At 43.7% G+C, this 27,579-nt stretch overlaps 1 long non-coding RNA gene and 3 other non-coding genes across 7 annotated transcripts; all 4 read right to left on the bottom strand.

Annotated features, from left to right (window-relative positions):
* Positions 1-1,311: 1,311 nt before the first annotated feature.
* On the bottom strand, positions 1,312-16,710 carry LOC121705516. Of its 4 annotated transcripts, XR_006030823.1 has the most exons (9): positions 16,616-16,710; positions 16,440-16,474; positions 16,215-16,252; positions 15,993-16,021; positions 15,742-15,809; positions 15,513-15,551; positions 14,952-15,160; positions 12,125-12,215; positions 1,312-1,595 (listed from the first exon to the last, which is right to left on the bottom strand). It is a non-coding gene; the product is annotated as an uncharacterized LOC121705516 (long non-coding RNA). The 4 variants fall into 4 exon arrangements; XR_006030821.1 differs by lacking the exon at positions 1,312-1,595 and having other exon boundaries at positions 11,989-12,215; XR_006030822.1 differs by lacking the exon at positions 1,312-1,595 and having other exon boundaries at positions 11,989-12,215; positions 16,658-16,709.
* On the bottom strand, positions 15,617-15,700 carry LOC121706349. The gene has a single exon (XR_006031022.1). It is a non-coding gene; the product is annotated as a small nucleolar RNA snR60/Z15/Z230/Z193/J17 (small nucleolar RNA).
* Positions 15,875-15,957, bottom strand: LOC121706336. The gene has a single exon (XR_006031009.1). It is a non-coding gene; the product is annotated as a small nucleolar RNA SNORD79 (small nucleolar RNA).
* Positions 16,327-16,396, bottom strand: LOC121706361. The gene has a single exon (XR_006031034.1). It is a non-coding gene; the product is annotated as a small nucleolar RNA SNORD75 (small nucleolar RNA).
* Positions 16,711-27,579: the final 10,869 nt, after the last annotated feature.

Consider the following 27,579-nt stretch of genomic DNA (forward strand, 5'->3'; position numbering starts at 1 on the left):
AGCAGAAGATTTTGGTTGAGGCTCCGACCATCCAGATGTTCATCAGGTAAAAACCAAAAAATGTCTATGACGCCATTTTCCACAGCCTTATCTGATTAAGTCATGTTATTCACAGAGGTTACATCATGGGAAGCAGAATGCCACGTTTAAAATAGGCAAAGGGGTGTGGTGCTGTCCATTGAAGTGGACACAACCTCGCCATTGTCAATGAGCCTCAAGGGAAATTGTGAAGGTGAGAGGTGGTGAGTGTGAGAACCTTCTTCAGGATGATTGAGTGAGTGTGCGTGTGTGAGTGTGTGTGTCATTTGCCACACTGACCAGGGTTCACGGAGAGCACGTCGACAGCGTACGTCACGTCCACAGCATTCACGGCTTCCCAGCGCTGACCTCGGGGTCGTGCGCCTGCTCTGATCCAATAACATCAATATTGTCTCTGGTGCCTTCTGAGACTCCGACCTCATTCATTAGGAGAACCTATGGCCGAGGCAGAGTGGAGGAGGGGAGACCCCAACAGCTGCTTGGAGATCCACGCCAGCACATAAAGCAAACCTCATGCCATAGATCATGGTGATGATCAGTGTGTTCTTGCAACTTTTTTTTCGATATTGCACAAGCGGAACATTTAACATTAAAACACCAGATGATTGAAAGCTGTTCATCATTTATTCCTCTAGATTGTGAAAAGCATGGCCTTGAGTTTTGTGACTGAGTGCATGTGCAAGCATACATATGTGTGTGTGTGTGTGTGTGCTTAGGTTCACAATCATGCAGTTTGATGACAGCTGTATGATAAGACTGTTCATTGATGGTTTCACCATTAAGGCTGTTGGCTGCTTAAACAGGCAGTCAAAGTAGCACAATGCAGTTCTTTTACCTTAAAATAAAGGCTTCAAACTCATTTTGATGCTACAATGGCTTATAATACGGAGAGATATTACGCAATGTAACGTTGTTGATCGGATAGGATCATGACCCATTTAGTCTATTTTTTTTAAGAACTGGGTACTGTCTTAGCGCTAAATGGCATTGAATATTGATGCCAAGGAGCATAAATATCATGTCTTCAAGGGGGCAGCTTAAAATCCTCATAACATTTCACCACTCTAAACATAAATCAAATTTGATGTCAGCTCCAAGTATCTTCCCATCGATCTTTGTTTTCAATCATGACAGGTAATTGAATTATTGTTTACGCAACACACATAGTTTAAATAGCTTCTAGCTTTTAAAGGCAAGAGGAATAGGATAATAAATGGAAAAACACTAAAATGTTTTTTTTTTAATTATGAGGCAATTAGGGGGGGGGGGGGGGTCACTAAAGAGCAGGAATTCTTGAACAATCATGAACTGAGAACATTTGGAAGAGTTTGAGGAATCAATTACATGGTTAGCATACCACGTCATGAATCTCTCTGCGCGTGTCATGTCAGAAGTAAGGAGAGGGTTATTAGGCGTTCCAGCGCTGGAATACTGTGGTGTTTGTCCACATGAGGCATGGTGACAGTGGTCAATTCTGTTGTTGTTTTTCCTGTGGTCGTCCAGGGTTGAGCTTACCGCGACAAGCTTCTCTTCCTCCCCAGTCATGGTGGATGAACCTGAGTATGAGGGAGAAAAACAGGAGACTGATTCTGTACTGATGACCATCTTCCAGCACAAATCCCTGTTCAGTGTTAAGAGGTGCACCAATCCACACATCCAATTTAATAGCAGTTGGGCTCGCCACACAGATACAGTATCTCGCAGACCCTTATCTCAAGTCCAAGTGTTCATTCCCCGAAGACACCATCTGAGATGTTAGTACATTTACACTGAGCCAGAGCTGAGGTCAAGTAACTATTTAATGAAAACGTCATCTGTGCAACAGTGTCAAAGCCAGAAGTCAGCGAGTGTTTTTCTGCTCTCGTTCCCGACGGCCCTTTGCTCTAACTAGCCCACTGGTTCAGTGTGGCTGTTAATTAAAGGTGAGGTGGAGATGGGTGCTGGAGGTCCAGCTGCATAAACAACACCCTGGATCCCCTAACAAGGTCCTTATTTTGGATAAACACATGAGGAAGAGCCACTTAATAAAGAGGAGATGTTTCCTCGGCCACAAGTGGCATACTGTGAAAATATAGTTTCAACGGAGTGGCTAATGTATGGTGGATACAGCATTAATCAAGGACAGCACTTTTGTAAAATTAAACAAATCCAAAGCCAAATATCCATACCCTTTTATTCCAAAAAAGATGAATTTCCTCTTTTATAATTTGTTCTAGGCTGTTAAAATCATACATGCGTGTGTGCAGTGTATGTGTGTGTGTGTGTGTGTGTGTGTGTGGTGTGTGTGTCAGTGGCGCCACAAGGATTTATGTGTGGGCCTGGAGCTTTTTGAGTTGGCCCATTTTTAACACAATTGTGAAAGAAAAAAATCCCTGCTAATTAATTGTCTGTGATTTAAACATGAATGGAATTTCATGTGTAGGATAGGCCTACCCTGCAGCTGTGGGGATGTCCCGTTACATTAAGCCACCAACCGGATAGCACTTGGTTTATAGGAATATGAGGAATCATATCCGGCTGCCCTGGCAAAGTGATGGGTGTAAAAATCATTTGGCAGGTCTAGAAATGAAACTTTCATGCCGCTATGAAATCATGCTAGCCTGGAAAATCCAGACCCTGGTAATCTAGAAAGATTAAGGGTCTGGCCACGAATAATGAAAATGGCCCAACTCAAGGGGCGGCACCAAGCATGCATTTGAAAATATCACTACATGCGATTGGATCACACTACAACCAATGTTTACTGACTGATTCGTTGCAGTGCTGTCATTTGTTTAGCTCGCCTCATGGCCCGTATATCAGATACACCGATGTGATTGGTTCCTCACGATGCAAGGGGTAAAAGCATTATTACCATGGAGGTATTATATATACAGTAACTGGAGAGAGTGACTAAGTCTCGCCCTCCATACAAATGATGGTGGAGGCTAGGCTAGTAAATCCGGCCAATTCATAGTCAACGCCATATTGAACACTGGGGTTCGGATCCAGCGCCAGTCGGCTCTGACCATGCGCCAAGTTCCAAAGCTGGAAATGACGCATGGACCAACGTTGATTTTATATTTTATATAGACCTCTGAAGTTCGCCTACAAAAAAGCTGCCATCTTTGACATCCGGTATCTGGCGATTTTTCCTATGGGAAAATAAAAAAATTTGAATTATCGCACCTGTTAAACTCTCGCGGGGATGAAAAAGTCTGAAATGCAGACGTTTTCCTGAACACACTTTTGTCCTCTGCCTTCAAGTGGATACTGTGATCTCCGGTATGTGAAGGTGGCACACTTAGAGTTTTGCTACCCCAGAGCTAACTTGCAATGCAACTTGCCATAGGTAGTTACTGTAGCTTCAATTAACAACCAGATCTCCTTATATGGGCAAAGATGGCCGTTTTGGTTCTTTTTTGTAGGCGAACTTCAGAGGTCTATTCTGTAAAAAGAGAGTCGCCCTCCAGTTAAGAGGGTGGCGATAATACACATACATGGCTTGCCACGTAACAAGAAGAAGAAAAAGTTGCTCGGGAATGCGCGTGGTTCGAGTGGAGTCGCCCTGAAAGTGTAACTTAATTTCATTGGTTAACAGCGGCTCTAACAAAGAGCGGTCTGCCTGCAAGACTTGCCTATAGGGCTGTCACTTTTTATTCGATATTCTTAAAAATGAACTATTCGTTTTTTTGTGCCATGTGTAGCGCATTTTTGCAGTCTATGATTAGTTTGTTTTTTATTTTATTGTTTGCCATCTCATCCAGTAGCGGGTGCTCTAAACGTATTAGCCAATAATAGCCAGTAGCCACAATAATGACTGGAGCCAGAGCCCTCAAATAGCCACCCTGTTTCAAAAATAGAAGATAACGCACAGAACGGCCAGCCTGAGCAGACAATTACGTCCCCAACTCATCTAAAATGTGGTGTCTGGAAATACTTTGGGTTGTACACCGCAGATGGTAAAGTAACCGTTAAAGATAATGTAGGTTGCCGACTCTGCAAAAAACAGTTTACTTACGCATCCATGACATCCAATCTTCGCACTCACCTATCGAGTTACCATTCAAATGAGGCAGCGGAGTCAGAGGCACAGTAGACGGCCAGAGCATCGCCAGGCGTCCAACATCGTACAGTATGATTGCATACTTTCCGTATAAACATATGTCCGGGGTCTGCTATTTACTTAGGCTGCGCAAAGCACAGGTATTTATTTGGGGCAGGCTTGTATTCGAGGCAGACCTTTATTTCTTACATTGTGCGTTCTATTGTGAGACATGCGTTTCTTTTGGAGCGGCATACCAGGCTATCAAAAGCAGACATTTTCGGTTTGGTATGGGATTTAATTTACTTTTGGACTGTTTTATTATATAGTTAAATGTTGAGACTGATGGGCACTTAAATCTAGGGGGTATTTGATGATTCACTGTAAAGTGTCATGTAATGGAAAAAGTGTCGGAATTTCCAGCTGTTTATTGCGAGACAAGGAAGTCCCTTTCACTCATTCATTGAACGTGCGTTGTGCTCTAATGGAAACCTTATTGCATAGCCAAGTAGCCTAAATTGAGTCATTTTTTAATTATGTCAGGGTTCTGGCTTGAATTTCTACTTTTCTGTTATGCCCCTGCATGTCTTGTCTGGTATTGACTAGGGTTGGGTATCGTTTGGGTTTTATCCGATACCGGTGCTAAATCGATACTTTTAAAACGGTGCCGGTGCCGAAACGGTGCCTGAACCGGTACTTTGTATTTAAATTAAAATATCTCATTGCTCCTACGCATAATAGCCTACATTTAAATGTTAAAACAGCTTGCCATGGATGCACACACAATGGTAAGCTCTGCTTTCAAGTTTACCCAGTGTAGGCGGTTTGCCATAAGGTATGATAAAACCGCTTGCCATAGAACTGCCAGGTCATGGACAACAGCATTTGCAAGCAAGCTAATCTAACAGGGACTCTTTCTGAATTACTTTCCAGTTAATTTAGTGTGTTCCCAAATGCTTCAAGAAATTTCATGTCTTCCCCCATAACACGCAATAGTTTTGAACATGTTGGGCTACATGTCGGTGTTGAAGTGTTTAGATTCCCAGCGCTAGGCATTTTAACAGCAACTATGGCTATGCGCTACCAGTCAGCTGAGTTTAATTAGTGATAACGTACAGAGATGGTTCCGTAGCCTCTTTGACAGCTCAGTGACATCAGTATGTAACCTACATATTTATGTTTTTGCCAGCTAACTTTTAACATGATCTTCATATTCATTGTGATGCTATATGAGCCTCATGCACATGAAAGATTAATATCATGCCATTATGTTGTTTAGGACACACCGTGAAATAAAGTTTTCATCTTACAACTTTGCTGATAACATTTCAAATAAATACCAGCTAGCGCATTAGCAAGGATATTGTGTAACGTATACTGTTGATGTTGTTTCATAGCGTTTTGCTTGTGTGTAGTTAAGCCCACTGCTAGATTTTGACAGGAGCTCATGATATCGCTTTAAAACTACTTGGGCTCCCGCAAGCTGTCAAACACTGTCCACTCGCCTATAGTGGTAACCCTTCTGGTTTATACATCCAGTGTATATGTTAGCTAACTGTATCTGGATGTGTTGCTATCAGAGCAAGAGTTAGAGATGGCGCATGACATGTAGTGATGCCTCGTACAAAAAAAAAAAAAACGTGATTTAAGCACCGAAATGAGGCACCGAAATCCACGTTGTTATTCGATGCCGTTACTACCGTTTGCGTCGGCACCGGTGCCATATTAGAACCGTGTTTCGGTGCCCAACCCTAGTATTGACTGTCATTTGCTTTGTTTATTTTGCCATGTGGCAATGTTGTTGTTTTGATCCCGCCCTCACCTGCCCTGTGTCACTTCTTGTAATTGCAGTTCCCTCCATTTTGTCTTTGCTCACCTGTTTGTCATTGTGCTATCATTTAGATCCAATCACCCAGTGTATTTACACCCTGCTCTTTACAGTTCAGTTTGTCAGTTCGTCACAGTTGTGTCTGTGTGTCGTGCTCCTTCTCTGTGACTCTTGTTGTGGAATATTTGGACTATTTGCCTGCCTGTTTTGTTGAACTAATGTTGGACTACTCTTGCCTGACCTCTGGATTATTTGCCTGCCATGGACTGCTCTTTCTGGTATTGACCCAGTTGCAGGACTCCATCTCCCGACAGGGTTTTCCTGTGTCAACCAGTCCATGGAGACCCTTCCAGCGTCCCTGACCAGCATAGGCACCCAGCTTCAGCAGGTTCAGCTAACGCGGAGCTCAGCCAGCAGCCTGCAGACCCCCAGCAAGCTGTTCAACCAGGTCCTCTAGCTCAGCCAGTCCGAGAGCCCCGTCTGCCACCACCTGGAGCCTACAGTGGGGACCCGGGGACCTGCAGGTTATTCCTCTCCCAGTGCTCTCTGATCTTCGAGCTCCAGCCCACTACATTTCCCACCGATCGATCCCGGATCGCATATATCATCACGCTGCTGTCAGGTCAGGCAAGGGAGTGGGGAATGACGGTCTGAGACTCCCATGCTCCATGGTGAAACAGCTACCAGACATTCTGCGGTGAGATGAAGAGGGTTTTTGATCGTTCCCAACAAGGGAGAGAGGCTACCAGAGAGTTGCTTAAGATCCGGCAGGGTGATTGCTCAGTGTCGGACTATGCCATTAAGTTCCGCACGCTGGCAACCACAACTGACTGGAATACAGAGGCAAAGTATGATGCTTTTCTTCACGGACTGTCTGAGGCCATCAAGGATGAGTTAGCCACACGGGAGCTGCCTACTGGCTTCCAGGAGCTTGTAGATCTGGTCATCCGGATTGATAGTCATATGAAGCAGCACCACCAGGAGCGCAGGACCAGCTGGGTGTGGGGTCTATCCAGACATCCTGCGTTCACTCGCCAACCCTTGTCCAGCCCATTCTCTCCAGATCAGACTCCATCGAGCGACGTTCCTGAGCCCATGCAGGTTGACCGCACCCGTCTGACCTGTTTGGAGAGACAGAGGAGGATCAGCACCAACTCCTGCCTGTATTGTGGCCAGCCTGGCCACTTTGTGTCGACCTGTCCAGTAAAAGCAAATGCTCATCTGTGAAGAGGGGACTACAGGTGAGCATTACTCCTCTCTCTCGCTCCCCTATTTCCAGCGTTTTTGCTCTCAGAAGGTCAAAGACACACTGCTTCAGCACTCATCGACTCAGCGGCAGAGGGGAATTTTATCCATGCAGGTCTAGTTGCCAAGCTAGGCATCCCCTCAATGCAGTTACGAACACCCCTGGAGGCCAATGCCCTAACTGGAGTCAAGCTTGCCCAGATAACCCACACTACAGCTCCGGTGAGCCTTCTCATCTCTGGTAATCATCGGGAGAACATTGTGTTCCATCTGATTGACTCACCTAAGGCATCTGTCATTCTAGGACATCCCTGGCTGGCACAACACAATCCCCACATTGATTGGACTGGCAATAGAGTGTTAGGCTGGAGCTCCTTTTGTCTGAATCTCTGCCTCCGTTCAGCTCAGACTGCACCAGACTCTGTTCTTTCACCCCCAGAGGATTTCCCTGACTTGTCTGCTGTTCCTCCGGAGTATCTGGATCTTAAGACCGTGTTTAGCAAGACAAGGGCCACCTCCCTGCCCCCTCACCGCCCCTATGATTGTGCTGAGGAGCTTCTTTCAGGAACTTCTCCACCTAGAGGTTGCCTGTACTCCCTGTCTCCACCTGAAAGGGTGGCTATGGACCAATATATACTAGAATCCCTGGCTGCAGGCATAATTCGCCCATCCTCTTCTCCAGCGGGTGTAGGATTTTTCTTCGTTGGTAAGAAGGATGGGTCTCTCTATCCCTGCATAGACTATAGAGGTCTTAATGTGATCACTGTAAAGAATTGCTATCCACTTCCCCTGATGTCGTCGGGATTTGAATTGCTTCAAGGTGCCACAGTTTTCTCTAAGCTTGTCTATCACTTGCTCCGAATCAGAGAGGGTGATTAGTGGAAGACGGCGTTTAATACACCATCAGGCCACTATGAGTACTTGGTGATGCCGTTCGATCTTACGAATAGCCCTGCTGTGTTCCAATCTCTGGTTAAAGAATGCCATGCCAATTTCTATCGCCGTTTCATACGTAACTTCAGTACTCTGGCAGCACCCCTCACTGCCCTGACTTCCTCCAAGCAGAGGTTCTCTTGGAGTCCGGCTGCTGAGAAGGCGTTCTTGGAACTTAAGAAGCGTTTCACTACTGCTCCCATCCTTACTCAGCCTGATCCTGGCCGCCAATTCATTGTGGAGACTGACACATTGGATGTAGGAGTAGGGGCCATCCTGTCACAGCGTTCATCAGAGGACTTTAAGTTGCACCCCTGTGCTTTCTTCTCCCATAGGCTGACCCCCACTGAGCGTAACTATGACATTGGTGATCGGGAGCTCCTCGCAGTCAAGTTAGCTTTGGAGGAGTGGAGGCACTGGCTCGAAGGGACAGTCTGCAAAACAACAGGCCGATAAGCATCGCATTGCAGCTCCCCACTACCGCCAGGGCCAGCGAGTGTGGTTGTCCTCCCGTGACATTCCACTAAGGGTGGACTCCCACAAGCTGGCTCCCTGTTTCATTGGTCCCTTCCCCATTGTCAAGGTGATCAGCCCTGTTGCGGTGCGTCTGAAACTGCCCCCTACCTGCCGTCGTATCCACCCTACTGGCTCGAAGGGACAGTCACCCCCTTTCTGGTATAGACAGATCACAGGAACCTTGAATATATCAGGTCTGCAAGACGCCTTAACCCCCGCCAGGCCCGCTGGGCACTCTTCTTGGGCCGATTAAATTTTACTCTGTCCTATCGCCCCGGCTCTAAGAACGGCAAACCAGATGCCCTTTCCCAGCAGTTCCTGGCTTCCAAGGAGGCTACAGAGGCCACCACTATAGTTCCTAAGAGGTGTTTGGTTGCAGCAGCCCAGTGGGATATTGAGTCTATTGTCCTAGCAGCCCAGCAGAGTGAGCCGGGTCCCAGCTCCTATCCATCTAACCTTCTGTTTGTTCCTCAGTCTGTCCGCTCCCGGGTTCTCCAGTGGGGACACTCTTCAAGACTCTCTTGTCACCCGGGCGTCAGACGCACAGCAGCTTTCATCAGTCGGAGGTTCTGGTGGCCTGCCATGAGGGAGGATGTCCACAGTTTTGTCTCGGCCTGCCTTGTCTGCACCCGGAACAAGACCTCCAACCGTCCCCCATCTGGCCTTCTACAACCCTTGCCAGTCCCTAAGAGACCTTGGTCCAACATAGCCTCGGATTTTGTAACTGGCCTGCCTCAATCTGATGGTAACACTACCAAATTGACTATTGTGGACCGTTTTTCTAAGTCTGTTCACCTGGTTCCACTTCCCAAGTTACCTTCTGCCAAGGAGACTGCCAGCCTTCTCATTGACCATGTATTCAAGATTCATGGTCTACCCACCGAAGTAGTGTCTGACAGAGGCCCTCAGTTCACCTCTCAATTTTGGAGGGCATTTTGTAAATTACTTGGTGCCAAGGTTAATCTCTCCTCTGGTTTCCACCCACAGACTAACGGCCAGACTGAACGGGCCAACCAGCAACTGGAGGTGATGCTCCGCTCCTTGTCCTCCCAGGAGTCAGCAGCTCCCCTGGGTGGAGTACGCCATTAACTCTCTACCTTCTTCTTCCTCTGGTCTGTCCCCTTCCAGTGTTGCCTGGGCTACCAACCTCCCCTATTTCCATCTCAGGAGGAAGAGGTCAATGTTCCATCGGCAGAGGCGTTTATCCAGAGGTGTCGTCGGACATGGAGGCATGCCCGGAGGGTCCTGCTCTGTTCCACAGCAAGGACAAAACAACAGGCCGATAAGCATCGCATTGCAGCTCCCCACTACCGCCAGGGCCAGCGAGTGTGGTTGTCCTCCCGTGACATTCCACTAAGGGTGGACTCCCACAAGCTGGCTCCCTGTTTCATTGGTCCCTTCCCCATTGTCAAGGTGATCAGCCCTGTTGCGGTGCGTCTGAAACTGCCCCCTACCCTCCGTCGTATCCACCCTACATTTCATGTGTCAAGGATCAAGCCTTTTATCTGCAGCCCCCTTTGCCCTGTGCCCAAGCCACCTCCCCCTCCCCGCCTCATCGGTGGTTCTGCAGCCTACACGGTACGCCATCTATTGAAGGTTAGGCGCCGGGGTCGTGGTCTACAATACCTCGTGGATTGGGAGGGCTATGGCCCTGAGGAGAGGTCTTGGGTTCCCTCTCGAGACCTCTTAGACCTGTCCCTCATCAAGGACTTCCACAGCCACCATCCAATACCACCTGTTGGGACGCCAGGAGGTGCCCATAGGAGGGGGGGGTACTGTCAGGGTTCTGGCTTGAATTTCTACTTTTCTGTTATGCCCCTGCAGGTCTTGTCTGGTATTGACTGTCATTTGCTTTGTTTATTTTGCCATGTGGCAATGTTGTTGTTTTGATCCCGCCCTCACCTGCCTTGTCACTTCCTGTAATTGCATTTCCCTCCATTTTGTCTGTGCTCACCTGTTTCTCATTGTGCTATCATTTAGATCCAGTCACCCGGTGTATTTATACCCTGCTCTTTTCAGTTCAGTTTGTCAGTTGTGTCTTGTGCTTCTTCTGACTTGTTGTGGAATATTTGGACTATTTGCCTGCCTGTTTTGTTGGACTACTCTTGCCTGCCCTCTGGATTATTTGCCTGCCATGGCCTGATTTTTCTGGTATTGACCTCTGCTGCACTGTATTGAACTTTTTACAAGAATAAAGATTTGTCAATTGCAACTGCTATTGGGTCCAACTAGAAAACCTGACAAATTATGCATGGTTTACTTTCAATTCGTAAGCTGGAATGCCTCGTGGCTAGCCTAGAAATCTAGATGCACCCTAGCGGCAGCAAATTACATTTGCTTCCAGGGCTAGTCTAGCAACTCTCCGTTGGCTTGAGCTTAAAATTAAACTTCAGGCCAATCAAATTGTGTACAGAGTCATTAGGTGGGCTTAACATAATGATGGCAGAGTTGCAACGGTTTGGCTTGAATTCCCTGCTACTTGAAAACAAAGATGATTGATGTTGCTGTTGGCCAACAGTGCGACACGAGTTAAGCTCATTTTAAAATGGCAAAAGTGAACTAGCCAACTAGCTCCGCTGGTGGGAAAATGCATGAGACTCTGCATGCAATAGGACCGCGCTGAGGGAATTTGAAAGACAACCGATTATCCCGCCCATCGGACTGAGCACGAACGGTGAGTGCCCAAACCCTACATTTTAATGTGGGTCTGGCTTGTCAGGCTACCTCGCGGCAACAATTGTTTAATTTTAGCCTACTGCTACTACTGAGCCTCTGGCAAGCTCAAAAGGGGGTGGCTAGTGATTGGTAGCTTGAGAGCAATATTTGTATAATGAGACAAGGGCTTTAGGCTGCTGTTGTGTAATTTGTCTTTAATCATGGTTAGGCTATTTTTGTTTGGGACAAACAAAACAAAATAAAAAAAATGTATTGATCGTCATATGATTCATAAATAACACGTATTCTCAGGCTCCTCAAGAAATACGCACTGAATAAGGTTTGGCTGTAGCCACCAGATAGGTACCCACCCACCAACGTGTAGGCGCATGAGAGCTCGTGCCCAACACGGCATGGTCGTGCATGGAGCTGGTTCCAAATGCTCCATGCAGCAGCATACTTGAAAATGACATATGCCAACATGCCGAAGCTAATCTGCACGCTCTTGACCCCCTGATTATTACTCATTGCCAGAGTTCAATTCACTTGTGCCTTCGAGAACTCTTTTCCAGGGTAAAATCATGCAGCATTTAAAGGCAAACCCAAAACAATCCACAGTCTTAGGCAAACCATCCTTCCCCATTTCTGGATTTGGCAGCCTAAAGCAGAAGTCAGTTCTCAAACTCAACAGCATCTACAAGACACTGCTGATCCTCAACGAATACACAAAGACAAACACAAGGAACAATTAAAGTTCAAAAGCCTTTATTTACAAAATATAACAGGTTTGAAATTCTGATGCACCTTTCTCAGCAATGAAGAAGTTATATTGATCCAACACATCTGCCATTGAGAAGTTTAAAAAACAAACTTGCAATACTCACAGCTCCAAGCACACAGAAGTAGGACCAATCTCGGGGGGGGGGGCTACTGACTGGTAACTGCTTGCCCTGTGCTGGTTCAGTCTTCTGAAGCCTGCAGATTAACAAATTAAAACTATATACTGTAAAGGGGAATTCAGGTCATACACACCTGCACTCTCTAGCTCATACATGGGCAACATCCGGCCCGTGGGCTTTCCCTGACCGGCCCGTGTAAGGTCCGTGAAAGAATATAGCCTAGCATAGAGATAATGCACGCAAATCAATATCGTTGCTTTTATTTTGAAAGCGACTGCTATTTGTACGCCCATACATTTGTGCGTGGATGCATACGATGTAAACACCCTCACTGATGTGCTGGGGGGGTATTCCAGAAAGCAGGTTTACTGGGTATGTTAACCCAGAGTTAGCGGTAAACCTGGGATTTCAGTTCCAGAAAGCTCAAAAATGATCAGGCTATGTAAGTAACTATGGTAACATAGGCTCTGAACTTAACCTGGTAGGGGGTAGGTTTTGTTCAGGTTATGTTCAATTATGTTCGGTTATTTCAGTGCATGTTCAATCAGGCCGCTATTTTTACACTTGTCACACAATGGCGTTTCATTTTGACGAAGGTCCGATTGACAAAGAAGCACAAAATAATGTAATATTCATCCGTGCAATTCACCGTGAGAGGGCGATAAGACCACGACATCACATGATAGGCTAGTCCTATCCATTCTTTTCCAAACGAGTTTTTCAGCTGAATCCTAAATATATCCTACTTGAAAAGCATTCTCCATCCCTACATTACACATGGTGGATTAGAATAGAATAAAATAAATCTTTAATGTAGGCTAGCTAGCCTACACCATAGTGGACATTTGTGTTTGGCTCACCAGACAGATGGACAAACATCAGACACATTGAAGATATAATTAAAACAAGTACAGTACAAATAAGGGGAAACAGCCTATAGAAAATTAATAAACAAGTTTAAATAGCTGTACAGCTCAGCCAGGTATGCATGTTGTCACTAAGTTTGGTTAAGAATGCTGATGGCATTTGGGATAAAATATTTTAATAGGCTACACACACCCTCCGACTGGGAGTTTTTGTAGTGTTGGAGACGCAGAGCATATCAGCAAGCTGTCGGTTGGTGCGTAAAGTTGCCTTGCGCTAAAGCAGTTCCTGCGCAACTTCATTAGTTTTCCTGGACACAAACCCACGATGATCATTAAAGTGTAGTTTCACCAACTGGCAGGTCAGCATCACTTCCAAATGTGCACCGAAATGTGTCCAATAGGCTACCCATGCCTGCCGACATTCACCCTTCCGATGATGGAGCGCAAAAGTTTAACTTGGCCCACAGCTGCAGAACCCACGTTAAAATAGAAAATTGCATTTGGGATTCTCAAAGAATGAGATCTATGGCCCACTCAATCTGTGACAAGGTAGGCTAGTTTAAGAAAGCATCATTGAAAGCAGTCAATACAATACGTGATGTCCAGTGAATTATTTAATTGTGCTTTTGACATTAAATAGCCCATCTTAAACATATGCATTACACGGTCAGTTAGGCTATTCTCTGCCAAGCAAGGTCTCGGACGCAGGCGCTTAAGTATTGCTCTTTTTTTTTGTTATTACAGTTCTCTCCTCCTCGTAAGCCTCGACTACTCCGCCTCTGAAAAATACGGTGCTCTTCGTTTCGCTGGTTTCACTCATGGTTTCGACCCTCAATAGATGATGTCTTTATAAGTTCGCTGTGAACGCAGGGTTGATTGAACTAACTGGTAACCGGTGTTTTGGAACAGACACCTCGGGTTTAGTCGCCACAGGTTCAGACAACCCAGAGGTTAAGTTTTATCTCAGTGTTTGTTAAACCTCCTTTCTGGAATACCCCTCTGGTGAATAGAATTTATGCTTCTGCGTCAACACAATGCAGTTGCCTTTAAGTCTGCGTAAACCTTTCAAAGTTTTGTGTCTCTTATGTCTGCGTCGCTCACCACCGCAAAGGTTGTCAGAACGAACTCCTGCTGTTTGTTGGCGATACGAAGTGTTAATTTCAAAACGTTACTGGCAGATAGATAGTTTACATTCAGATAACCCCATCATTGTAACCAAAATATGTCAGAGTTCATTTGCAAAGCTTATGTTAGAGAACTAGTATGATGCTACTACCCACAGGTTGCTTGAAGCAGCCGGCTCAACACACAGGGCGAGTTGACCAATCACAGTGTTGTGCATAAAGTTAAAGGAGAACTCTGGTGTGATATTGACCTAAAGTGTATTGAAACATGATACCGAGTGTGAACGTATGTCTCATAGCCCATCTCTGCTTGTCCCCTGCACTCCAAAATCTGGCGCTAGTTACCCGATGCTACCAACAGCTTTTTCAATAGTGGTGCTTCGGCATCGGACTAGCCATGCAAATAAAGCACTGTTTTACACCCATTTTAGGTGGCTCAATGCATCTCCACACTTCATTGGTAGACTTCCGAGGGCCCTGACATTTAAAACGAGACATTGAGAACTTTGAAAAAGTACTGGTAGTTTACTTACAAGACGATTTATACAGACAGTATCTTCACAAAGTTTAGCGTTTGCAGCCATCTTGAATTTAGTCACGATAAGTCGAGCAACGAGTAAGAATGAACAGGTATGATAAGGGATCAGATTCCAAAAATAATTCAGTGGAAATGTATGGATTCCAGTTGCTGCTACTGGAAGAAACTGGAATCCATGCATTTCCACTGAATTATTTTGCCCACCCCTGCTCTAGCTGCAAGGTCAACACAATTGGACAAGGATTCAGTTGACACCAAGGTTGAATAAGTCAAATACCACTTACAAGACAACCTGGGCCAACTTGTGCAAGGACAGAAGACATGGCTGTGGCTCCATGGATTCATTCCCTCACTCTTCCTCAAGCTGATATGTGGGGTGTATTCTGGTGGAAAATGGCTGCTGTGCATCACCCAGGTGGGTGCTACACACTGGTGAGCACTATAAAGCACGTTGGGTGCCTTGAAAAGCACCATAATGCAATGTGTTATTGTCCTATAAAGAAAGAGGGAACATTAGCAACCTTCAGCCGCAGTCAGATTAAGCAGCAAGATGATGCAACCTGAATCAGCAACTCTGATGTCTTCAGAAAAATCAGATATCTGTTTCATAATCATCCTACTCAGGTTGCACCCAGAAGCTCAAACAAATAGTGTATTAGTTAGTTAGTTAGCTAGACCAGTTTTGAAGATTTGAAGTCAATTACAGTGCAGTACTGCCAATACAATGAGACATCAGCTAGATAAAAAAATGTGCTGAATCACCATAGGACATCAGCTGAATTATGGAATTATGCCATCACTGTATGGCTGAGAGCCGCAATATAAATATAAATCTCAATACTCACCATTAATGTGAATCCAGCGAGGCATCTACCACCTTCTTCCTGCAAAAACAAACATGTACAAGTCACGTACCGCCAGTAGCCACAGCATCAGGCACACTATTGCATGAATACTTCAGATAGGAGCGAAAGACAATGCTCTTGGTTCATCATGGAACATAAGATGAACTATGCAGTCATCATTGTATCAACACTACACAACACCCAGCAGTGGATTTCCACCACAACTTACCAAATTAGTATGGCAGCTCCACTTAACCAGGGGTGCAGGCTCAATGTTGCAAGTGCTCCACAACAACCCTGTCAACACAGGTGTCCCGCTTTTAGAATGCAACATACAAGAACATGACAAGACGCATACATGATGCCATTTCAGAAAAAGATTCTCCTTCACTCTTATTCAGAGAGATTCCCATTGTTTTTTTTTTTAACAAATCATAATACAGCAAGTCAAATGCACACCCATATATGGAGATGGCTTACCAGTGAGACAGCTGATGCAGATTGTTCCTCTCCCCAAGGTGAGCAAATAAAAAGCAAGTCAGAAGCCTTCATTTGAGGGCATTAAAGCATAAATCACTGTGCCTCAGGAACACAAGGCTAGGGTAATCATAATAATTCCTCAGCAGTAGCAAATAGGAATCATAGCAGCAAATAACATTTTACACAGAACTGTCATCAATTAAACAAATTAGGCATTAATACCTTTATGTGGATTATCCATGGCCAAGTGTTATCCAACACTAGAAAAAAAATGGATAGGGAACATGCATGACCCAAGGGCAGATCATTCCAAACATGTGATTATAGACAATAAAACATCAGATTAAAAAGTGCTCAGAAATCACTTCTGTCCACTACTCTTACACATTTACTCATCATTGGCAACAAGCATCAACATTAGATGTGACAAAGAAGTTAATTCCTTACCAGCAGTGAACCCAGGCCAAAGTCATGTCTATTCCCTGTAGGGGAAATTATTGGAGGTGAGGTCAGGTCATTGCCAAACTACTAATTGAATGCACTAGGCATAGGCTTTGTTAAAGTTTCAATCAAAAGATTACATTGCAAACACTTTATATAACACTCATACTTTAAACAAATACCTTTAAACTTCACAATGATAATACAACATGCTAAAAACATACATATTCAACAAGCACTCACTACACAGCCACCACTTCATCAGACTTATCTAAGCCTTAGCTGTATGGGAAAGAATGGAGTTGGCTTTTATATTGTCAAAGTAAAGGCCTTAAGGCTTACCACCATGTATTGGTTCTACCTGTGCCCTTAACACAGGTGATTTCACTAATTAGCTAATCTATCTGGTTGAAGAGTTGTGCCAAAGTCCTTTTAGGCAAGTTCCTCTACTAGGTGGCCCCGACACCGTCACCAACCTTGCTCCAGCGGCGAGATCACAACACATAATTGGCACGATGTATTCACAACACTATGATTGGCACAATGTATTCACATGTCGACTTTTTTTGCTGCGGAAGGGGCGGGATATGTGTAGACAACTGCCATATTGCCGTTACAAACTAACCCCATGCATTTCTATGGAGGATTTTTTTGAGTGCTGTGTCTCCTCATTAGAAAGTCTCTGGTTGTGCTAATTGAACTCCTATTCCTAATTAGCACAACTCTTCAGGTAGATGAGTTCATTCATGACATTACCTGTGCTAGGTGTACAGGCTGAAAGAATACATGGCAGGAATTTTACTTTAAATGTGTTTGTGCAATAGAGGAGAAACAATTGTATTGAGTCAATACAATTTTTTTTTTGGGGGGGGGGGGGGGCATGTATGAGGATGGATTTGATTGCAAAAGGCCCTTGTATCCTCCATTCAGTCTTAAAACTATTTTTTCAGAAAAAAAGAAGAGGTTAGGTAAGGTATTCATGGGTTTCATCAGGTCCCTTTCCACAAGTAAATTAATCAAGCACCATGCAGTCTGCATTCATAATCTAGGTGCTTGATTTTATACAGCTGTGGAAAGGGACCTGATGAAACCCATGAATAGACAGGAGTGTACTATTCCTATAGTCAACAATCCTCAGTCTACCCTATGGTAACTGTTGGATATTAACAGGGGTGTTAAATCTAATCAAATCTAATCTGATCAAAATTGTGAAAACGGAATACTTTTTCAGTCTTGCCTCCTCAAATACTCTGTCTCGGCTGCATTTAAAAAACAATGGTCTTGATCTCGACTCAGTCTTCTTGGCTTTTGAAAGACTCGGTCCTGACTCTGTCTTGACGCCATCACTATGTTATTTCTCCACAGAATTGTAACTTGTTCTGTTTAATAAGTCAAATGGTAAACCGTCAGTCAATTCAAAACAGATCGTGAAATTTCACCACCCACTGCATATAACTCGCATCTGAAGCCAATGCTAGGCCCCTTCCCATCAATCTTGATTGTCTTGATGACAGGTGATTGCAGTGATGGTTATTGCAAGATGCTGGTCTGGTTCTGGTTCCAAGTTTGTGTGCGTGTGTGTGTGTGTAGTGGTGGTGGGGGGAATGCATGGACCATAAATTAGAATTATGTATTAAAAGATTTTCCGAGATGAGGAGATGATTGGGCGGTCACTAAAGATCTCAAATGAACACACCAAACACATAGTTAACATACCATGTCATGAATCTCTCCGCACGCGCCCTGTCAGACCGAAGCAGCAAGTAATTAGGCGTTCATTCCAGTGGTGTGGTGAAGCTGTACACTACATGTGTTGTATGTGTTCTCTTATCTGTGCTGTTTACTGACATCCACATCTTCGGCTGGGGTTTCATTTAGAGTGGATGCAAAGCGTTCAGAGTTCCACACCTGAACATTTCCTATTTAGGACACACTTGTAACCCTTAGTCAAGTCTAGTAAAAATCGTGTGTAGCCCTACAGTATGTGTTGAATTTTGGAATTGCTCAGCACTTAACCCTATGGCCACAAAGAAGTTTACAGAAAATGTTTTTGTTAGCATGTTCAAAAGACACCTGTTGGATGGCCACAAAACATCTTCTGTTTGCAGTATCATGACAGCTAGTTGAACTCTCTCTGGGCTTCCTTCTGGATAGCTCTGCCTCTGGTCCAAGACTGCTCATTCCCTCTTCCAGCAAGCATGCCGAGACTGTGACGGGACACAAACACATCCTCCTTCTGCACTTGTGGCTTGGCAACCAGGGAGACGATTGAAGGCTGTTGGCCACATTTAATTAGCAGCATTCTAGACCATTACAGTCAGTTGCTTTTACAAGGGCAGTGAGCCACACCAGCTAACGCAAAAAGTGGCCCTTACCAGCTCAACTTACCATGAATAACTTCACCACTTGGACATGTGATGTATACTGTACAATCAGTCAGCTCTAGTCTAAGACAATGTCCTTCAGGCATAGTGTGTTCTGTTCACAGTTATGCTTATTATGAGAGGATGAGGGTGTCTGCAATTTCCTCACCACAGCCACAACTCTTATTCTCAAAAGTGTAATTGAAGGAGAGAGTGTTCGGAGACCCACCACAACAGATCCATTTGTCATAAAGCTGCAGTCCTGCTCAAGTCTGCCTAATGCTGAGAGTGGTCTCTGCAATTTGACCAGGTGTCTCCCCTCATGCAGCCTACCTCTTCAGAACTAGTGAGGTAATGTGTTTGTGAGTGTGTGTGTTTGTGTGTGAGAGAGAGAGAGTGTGTGTGTGTGTGTGTGTGTGTGAGAGAGAGAGACCGTCTATGTGTGTGGGTGGGTACAGTGTTGTATGATCTTGTTTTCTTATAGAGCTTTTAACCTCCGGAAACTGATGTCCTTTTTGCAACACTGTGAAAACTGACAAACTCTCCCAGTAGTTGGAGTCCCCATGGGTCAGAGAAAGGCACACGTCACTGAGGCAACACAAACTCACAAACACTAGCAGGAGTGGAAATTACATTTTGAAAATATGTACATCTACCAGCCACCGGCAGATTTTTGGTCAAATTCAATAACCACTCGATATTAAATCCTAGAAATCTACCAGCCACTTTCATATTTTACCAGCATTTGGCTGACGACTGGTGCTAATTTACATCCCTGGTGGATGGATGGATGGATGGATGGATGGATACATAGATAAATAGATAGATAGATAGATAGATAGATGTGTGGCAGTAGGAATTCTTACAAAGACCCACATACAAAAATACAAATGCTTCAATAAATCAATTATAATTAAAAATGTTAGATAAATATGAATAGAATAGGATAAAGACTATGAACAATAATTCACTCTGAATAATGTAGAATAGATAGATCTAATAGGATTTCATGGTGGTGGTTGTGGCTCCATCTTCTAGGGACATGCTAGTGGCAGTGAATACACAAAGAATACAGATGCATTTGGAGAGAGCTGACCTCAAGGGCTAACAGCTGCTCAAACACAAATGGAAAGTCCCCAAAATAAAAAAGAAACCTACAATACAGCGTAGTGTAGAGGCTGAAAGCACAGTTTGGAAAGTGATGCCAGTCTCTGTTGGCATGACTATATCACATCCACTACAGGAGAGAGAGAGAGAGAGAGAGGTGGATACGGCGTTTAGTTAATGCTGTTGCACAAGTAGCTTTTTATACATGGTATTAAAGGGGAAGGATTTGTTTGCTGGTTTCTATGGTGATAAACATCAGCCTCTGCCTCTGCTCACACTTTGTTTCTAGTCAGCACATGAAGATACGGCGCCCTCTAGTTGTCCAGAACTTTATTGTCAAACATATGCCCACCAGTTTGTTTAATGGTTCAGTTTGCGGTCATTTGCGGTCTCTCTCATCTCTACAGTTCTATAGAACACCTCCATGGAACAAACATGTGTTTCTGGACTTCACCTGGAGTCACCATTTACTAGTCTGTGGAAGTCCAAGGGCTGGCCTTTGTCATACTAAAGCGAAGTTTCATGAAATCAGTGTCAGTGTTGCCTGTTTGCTTTTTTGGAGGTCATTTGTGATTTGAGGAAAGATAGATCAGGTGAAAACAGCTCAAACATTAACAGATGAAGCCAATCCACCATGTGAATCGATGTGGGGGTGTTCCCTTCTGGTGCACCACCCATTCCCAGCATCCATCCATTAACATAGCAAGAGCACGCAAACATGCCACAACAGCATGCTTACTGGATCTGGATTTCACAAGAGGGATTAGCAGATCTGCCATTTGTCAAGCACAGTGTATTTATTTACAAACGATATAAGGATCTTCTCTCTTACTCAGAATATGCCAGGAACTTGAGGGTTTGTTGTTCTGTGGTCATTCTGTCATTTTTTCTCTTTATAAGTATAAAAGTGTTTTGATGTGTGTTTGTGGGCCTATCCTGATATGTTGCAGAGCCCTCAGTGTCCTTAAGCTCAGTCTGAATGCCCCTAAAAGACTCCATGAACTGAATTGCTCTGTGGGGTCAATATATCTTTTAGCCCTCAGTACATTTATTGTTTCATAACACGAGCTGTTTTTACACTCAAAATTACATTCAACAGGGGGGGGGGGGGGGTGGTATTTTGAGATGTTTGGTCCTGTAGAAAATACATGGAAATGTACCAGAAAAAATGAATGCCAGAAGTCCTTATTGGGTTATTTACTTTAAAAGAAAGAGAAATTTTCTGTACCATTAGGGTTTGTTGAGGTATCTGTTTGTTTGAATATTACATTCTGAAGCTGGGGCTGAAGTTGCATTCTGAAAATGTCCTATGTCTGTGTTTCTTGTTGGTTCCGGAATAACCAGGGACAATTTCCATGTTTAATGTGGTCACATTAACATCACACACACACACACACACACACACACACACACACACACACACACACACACACACACACACACACACACACATATATATTTTCACTTTCTTTCAGACATGGACACAAATATATGTTCAACTCTTGCTACATGTTCACATGGACCATGTGCAGTATGTAGACATTATGTGAACATTTGTTTTGTTAAAGCTTTTCCACATTTACAGGTATGGACACATTATACACTAGCAGTGTATTTGTTCTCTTCCATCACACATACATTACATTCACATGTGAAGTCAGAGCAAAAGCCCTCCCAGCCTGACAGGTCAGCCATGAGAAGTGACCAGCTGACAATATGGTAAATATTACCAGCATTCACCGTGGGAGAGCAGCAAACAACCAAAGCCACCATAACGGTTCCACATGTGCTCACGTTCCCCCATCTGGCCCCCTCTCTACACTAAACAACGGTTAGAGAAAACAAGAGACACAGAGAGAGTGAGAGTATAATGAAAGACACAGAGAGAGAGAGAGAGAGAGAGAGAGAATGAGTGACCAAGAGAGAGAGAGAAAGAGAGGCAGAGCACCAACCTCTGTCTTAAGGGGTGGGTCACCACCCTCCCCCACCCCTTCCCTCCCTCCTTGTTTGATTTCACAATCATCCTAATCATTTCATCCTGCCCCTATGACGGAAGCTGCTGCGCCACACTTGCACTCTCTGCGTATGTGGGCCTGCTTTCAGTTAAGGCGGCCTGGACGGCGTCCAGAGGTATCAAGGACAGGGTGGCCCTTCCTCAGGCCGTGGGGAGGGTAGGAGGAGGAGGAGGAGGGGAGTGCTGCTAGCAGGGGTGGTTCGCTGGGCTGGGCTGGGCCGCACTCCGCGGGGCTGGCGGCTAGCGGCTAGCGGCTAGCGGCTAGCGGCCGCTGCCTGTGATCTGAGGGCTGAGGAGGAGAGCCCTGTAAATCACCGCTCTCTCCTCAGGCAGAGCCGGAGCCAGGGCAGAGCTGTGGGGATGAGTCACAGAGGAAATGGGACTCCGCACTGGGAGGAGAGAGGTGATACATGCACACACACACGCGAAAGATGGGGTGTGTGTGTGTGTGTGTGACCATGAGGTTTTTTTGTTTTTTTTTGCAGGAGTCGGAGAGAAAAAATAGAAGAAATATGGCCATGTGGAGGAAGATGAGGAGGCCACTCATATAGTTTAAACTGAGCTAAATCACCCATAAGAACCCTAAGGAAAGTTACATAATCCTCCTGCCAAGCCATCTCTTGCATGTACAATATGGATATTGTTAACATGGGCTTACGTAATCTTCTGATGGCCCAGAGATTGTTCTGTTTTGCTGACTTATCACTTTTTGCCATATAATAAAGTGCCCATGTGACAAGCAGGAAAATGCTTTTTCCATATAAAATTTACCCATCAATCTGTATTTTCTATACAACCCATAGCTGAATCACTTGAGTTATTGCTTTACGTAGTTGATTCAATGTTATATTTATTTAAGGAAAGTGGTTGATGTCAGTTAGATCTATAGTTTGTCATCTGCAAATAGCCACTTTATAAACACTGCATGTAATTGCTCCCTTTGCTTGATATTGCCAAAACAATATGAGAACAGGTAAACTGTATATAATAATTCCATGTCAGTTTCACACCACAGTGATTGTGTGTAACCTAACAGAAAGTGTCCAGCCAAGAAACGGTCAAAGACAACACTGACCATACCTCACTCTTAAATCATATTTCACAAATCATTACATTTCACACGTTTTATGCAGCGAGGCCGCGGATTGGTTAGAGGGTGTTAAATGTCCCTGTGTGTGTTCAGCTTGCCAACGTGACCCTCTGAACCCTGCCACACATCTGGAGGTTGGGTACATGTCACTGTGTGCAGCTCTTTCCAGAGCACTAAGTACTCATTCTCCTCAGGGGAACAGCAGTTACTCTTTGAGACAGAGCAGAGCTGCAGCTATAGTTGCCCCTTTGTTCCTTTGACCGCATTTGTAATCAGTGGGTGAAAACCATCACGTTAGAGGGGGTTTGCACCCGTGTTGGACCTCCCAGATTGATGGAGGAGCTCAGTCATAGGGACTTCAGTACAAATATGCAAAGGTGAATGTGTTTCCTAAATGTATGAACAGATCATGTCAACTTTTCACAACTTTTAGGCGTTCACCCCACCCATTAGTTCAGTAAGTGTAGCACAATATTGGTCACTTTTTATAGGTACATTATGCAAGTTTTTAATAAATATGTGTGTGGTCTGTTTTTTAGGATAACTAGTTTCATGACATCCTCAATTCCATGTTAATGACATGATGGTGGCGTTCACCATGACGTTTTGTGATTCTGATCTGAAACCCTGCAAACACTATCAGATTCTTCAGCACAAATCAAATATGTTGCTAGGCAGCTTTTTCAGTGAGCTGTTGGTTTTTGCAGTGCAATCCAAGGAGAGCCTAGGAGGTGTATAAGAATTTCCGCCTTGTAAGTGCTGTAAATGTGATCATACATGCTGCCTAATTTTTCTCCATTTAATATACACTCTCCTGCTTGAGCCTATTTCTTCTGTTTGTGATATACAAACTAAACAAATTATGGAAAATCTCATGTAATCTCATATAAACAACATATAATCATGAAATTAACACATTTAAACATGTGGCCCTTGCCATTGCCCCTCATTGTTCATCTGTTAAAAATCTCTTGCATGTTTGCAGAATATTGTTCATTGTTAATATCCTACCATGAAGGTAATAAGCTGATCAGGCAGTCCTGTAAAAGTGATATTCTGCATAATAGTGCCACCTACTGAGTCACACATGGTATTGTTCCAGCTGTTTTTGTCTGACTGAAACAACCATCTCCTCATGAGAGTAGAATTTATTTTTTAGTAAGTTACCAATTTTCCTTGGTTAAATTAACAAGTTTTACACACACAAACCAGTGGTTACCAAATGGAAAAGCAGGACAACACTGAGAGGTCTGTCCCTGGAGTATGCAGGGATGAAGTGTTAATGTGTTAAAATAAATTAATGAATTATGCAAAAGATTCTTCTTAAAGGAACCATATGTAAGATTTTGGCCAAAACTGTAGAGCGGTGTATCCCCTTCCCCTCCCCCCTGACTCGAGGTTGCCAACCCGGATGCCGAAACACTACTGACTTTGTGATTAGTAGATAGGTGGAGGGTGGCGCATCAGGCCAAAACACAACATGACATGCAAAACACAACATCAACATTAGTTGAGGGCTGCAACTTCACTTTTTAAATGACAATATCCTGGCCGGACTACTGTTGTCAGTGATATAAGTATTTGAAATAAACATGATTTCTTAATGTCTAGTGACATATCAGGGCCATTTTATGATTAATTGAAATACATTTTTTACATGTGGTTCCTTTAAAAACTAAACTTCTTTTCCATGTACTGTTTAATACTGGTCTGTTTGGATTTTTGTTGAACAGAAACAAAAACAATTGTTGTGTTGTGGTTGAACCACCCAGCTGTTAACACAGAGGGGGTGAAATTGGAAATTGTATTGTCCAGGGGCTTCCTGTGAGGTGTACTGGCCTATTACTCTCATTAGAGTCTCATTATCACCAGCATTTTCCTGCTTCTAATGTGCTCGTGCACTACTAGAAATAGTCCCTTAGGACTGCATTTCCTTGAAAAATACTATACTTAGTTACTAAAATCATTCTTTTCATGTGTAGCCTCAGAAATTAGGTGTTGCTAATTAGTAACGTGTGACTGAGAAGCAATCCTCATTAGTTCATTATTACACTGATGTAACTGTAAAAACAATGGATGTTGAGATTTTGCACTTATTTGTTCAATATGTTAATGTCATATACTGCACTGAACAATGGAACTGGACTGAAGAAACAAGTGGGACAGAGAGATGAGGTTGGATTGGGAAATGACCCGGGTTAGTCTCGAACCCAGGTACCTGTGGGCACGTGGACCCAAGGGAGGTATGGGCGCTGTTGCCCCACATCACCCCCTATTTATATGATTTTGAAGTGCCTGAGCAGAATCACAGTCATAATGTATGTGCCGTGATGAGAATTATTGAAAACTATTCTTGAATATGGGATATACTGTAGTATAGAAAAGAACTGAAGATGTCAAACGGAACCTTTAATAGATTCAGTTGCTGCCAATCATATTGACCTTATTGTCAAGAGACCCTAAAATAAACCACAGAATGAACATGATTACAAGGTTGTTGTAGATTGTGGAGCATCTCACTGAATGCATTGATGTTCCTCATTAGTAGACTAGTTGATAGTAGACTAAAATACCTGCTGACTGTTGAACTCACTACGGCCATTTTTGAAGCAGTGCTTATTATAGTAACTATATCTACTGTTTGGCATTTCTTTGCTTAGAAGCTTTATCAACACTACAAAGACCATTTATTCTACCAGATCTCATTTACACTTTAAAGCACAGTATACCGTTTCCTTCATTAGCCAGAATTTGAGGATTTGATAGTAGGCTGAATGCATTAAGCAGATGTTCTATTGGTCTTTTAAACACAAAACCTATGCCAATATATAAATAAGTACATAAAGCATTAAGATGTTCGACAAGAAGTGAGATTACTGACTCATTCTAATCCCATTTCTGCAAACACAGAAATTAACAGTGGTCAGTTAAAGTGTATCCGTTTCTTACACTTGATAGTGTAGTAGCTTATACTGTGTATAAGTACACAGATACATTTTGGTGAAGCATAGGTTTGTGCATACAGTGCATGGTGGGTTTGTGTACTTTTTTCATCACATTTCATGTGATCACGTTTTGATGTCATTGAAAGAATAGGCTACATGACATTGTACCACTGGTAATATGCCAATGAAAATATGTCTTTAAGCATTCACAATAGAAATGATATGCATGTAGCTCGAGCTGTTGTTCTACTGGTGCTGATCTTGCTGCTTCAAATACAGTTGAAAAATGGTGAAAACTATTCATGCTATTCCACTGATGCTGTGTGACTAGGCCTATGTAAGAGTGGCTTGACACCACAATTCATTTCCATGCTTCTGATTACAACAGAGGCAGGTATGCTATAATCCAGGGATGAGCAGTATTTATGATAGATGTATTTATAGGCACTTTAAGCGATGTTATACGCAGTTTCTAAGATAAAACATTTTTTGTCACATACAGCAAACACCACCTCACCATCCGCTAGCTGCCTACTTTATAGGTGTGTATACATATACATATACAAAGGTGTGTAGGGGCAGTCGTGGCCTACTGGTTAAGGCTTCAGACTTAAAACCGGAGGGTTGCCGGTTTGATCCCCGACCAGTGGGAATGGCTGAAGTGCCCTTGAGCGATAACCCCTCACTGCTCCCCGAGCGCCGCAAGGCAGCTCACTGCTCCGGGTTAGTGTTTGCTTCTCCTCAATATGTGTTTACTGTGTGTTCACTAATCTCTGTGTGTTCACTAATTCACAGATGGGATAAATGCAGAGACCAAATTCCTTACTTGGCCGAGAAACCTGATTTACATTTTTGTAGTTTAAAAATATTGTCCAATATTTTTGGTAAAACTAATAGGCATACTTTTGGTGATAAGATGACATCATAAAAATGACTGGTGCTGACTGTAATTTGTTGTGATCAGAATATTGAGATTCAGGAATATCATCCAGTGCAAGATGAGTACCATGTAGGTTGCTCAATGCTCACACACACAATACACACCCTCTCTCACACCAACCTCAAGTTTCTTGAGAACTTTAACCATTAGTTTCTTGAGAACTTTAATAAGAGTAAAGGAGGACAAAATGACCTCATGGAAATCATTATGTGGTCTCCTGTAACATTGCTCAAAAAGTTGCCTCATGTATCATCCATATCTATGCCCATTGGCATCAATTCAGCACTTACACAGTACCCAGTTAGTTAAAAAACCAACTAGGGTCATGATCCTACCTGATCAACAGCTTTACGCAGTGCAATATCATTCTGGGCATCATTGCAATGTCAGAGACTTCATAAATTATATATTAGTGTACCATGAGTTTGAAGCCATTATTTTAAGGTAATATAACTGCATTGGGTTACTGTGCTCTCAGTAGGTTCGTGGTTAGTTTGTACCACTTGACAAGTTCAGCTGTGACTTTGTGAGTACATATACAGTCGGCTATGAGATATTACAGGCAGGTAAGCAGTTGATATACAGATGTATGGCATGTCTTGTAGGCAGAGAAAAGCTGTACTCTCAAACACTGCCCACTTTATCAACAAAGTCAGTGAGATGAAGGAATATATTAGACAGATATGG

This window comes from Alosa sapidissima, chromosome 3 (genome assembly GCF_018492685.1).
Source record: "Alosa sapidissima isolate fAloSap1 chromosome 3, fAloSap1.pri, whole genome shotgun sequence".
Taxonomy (NCBI): domain Eukaryota; kingdom Metazoa; phylum Chordata; class Actinopteri; order Clupeiformes; family Clupeidae; genus Alosa; species Alosa sapidissima.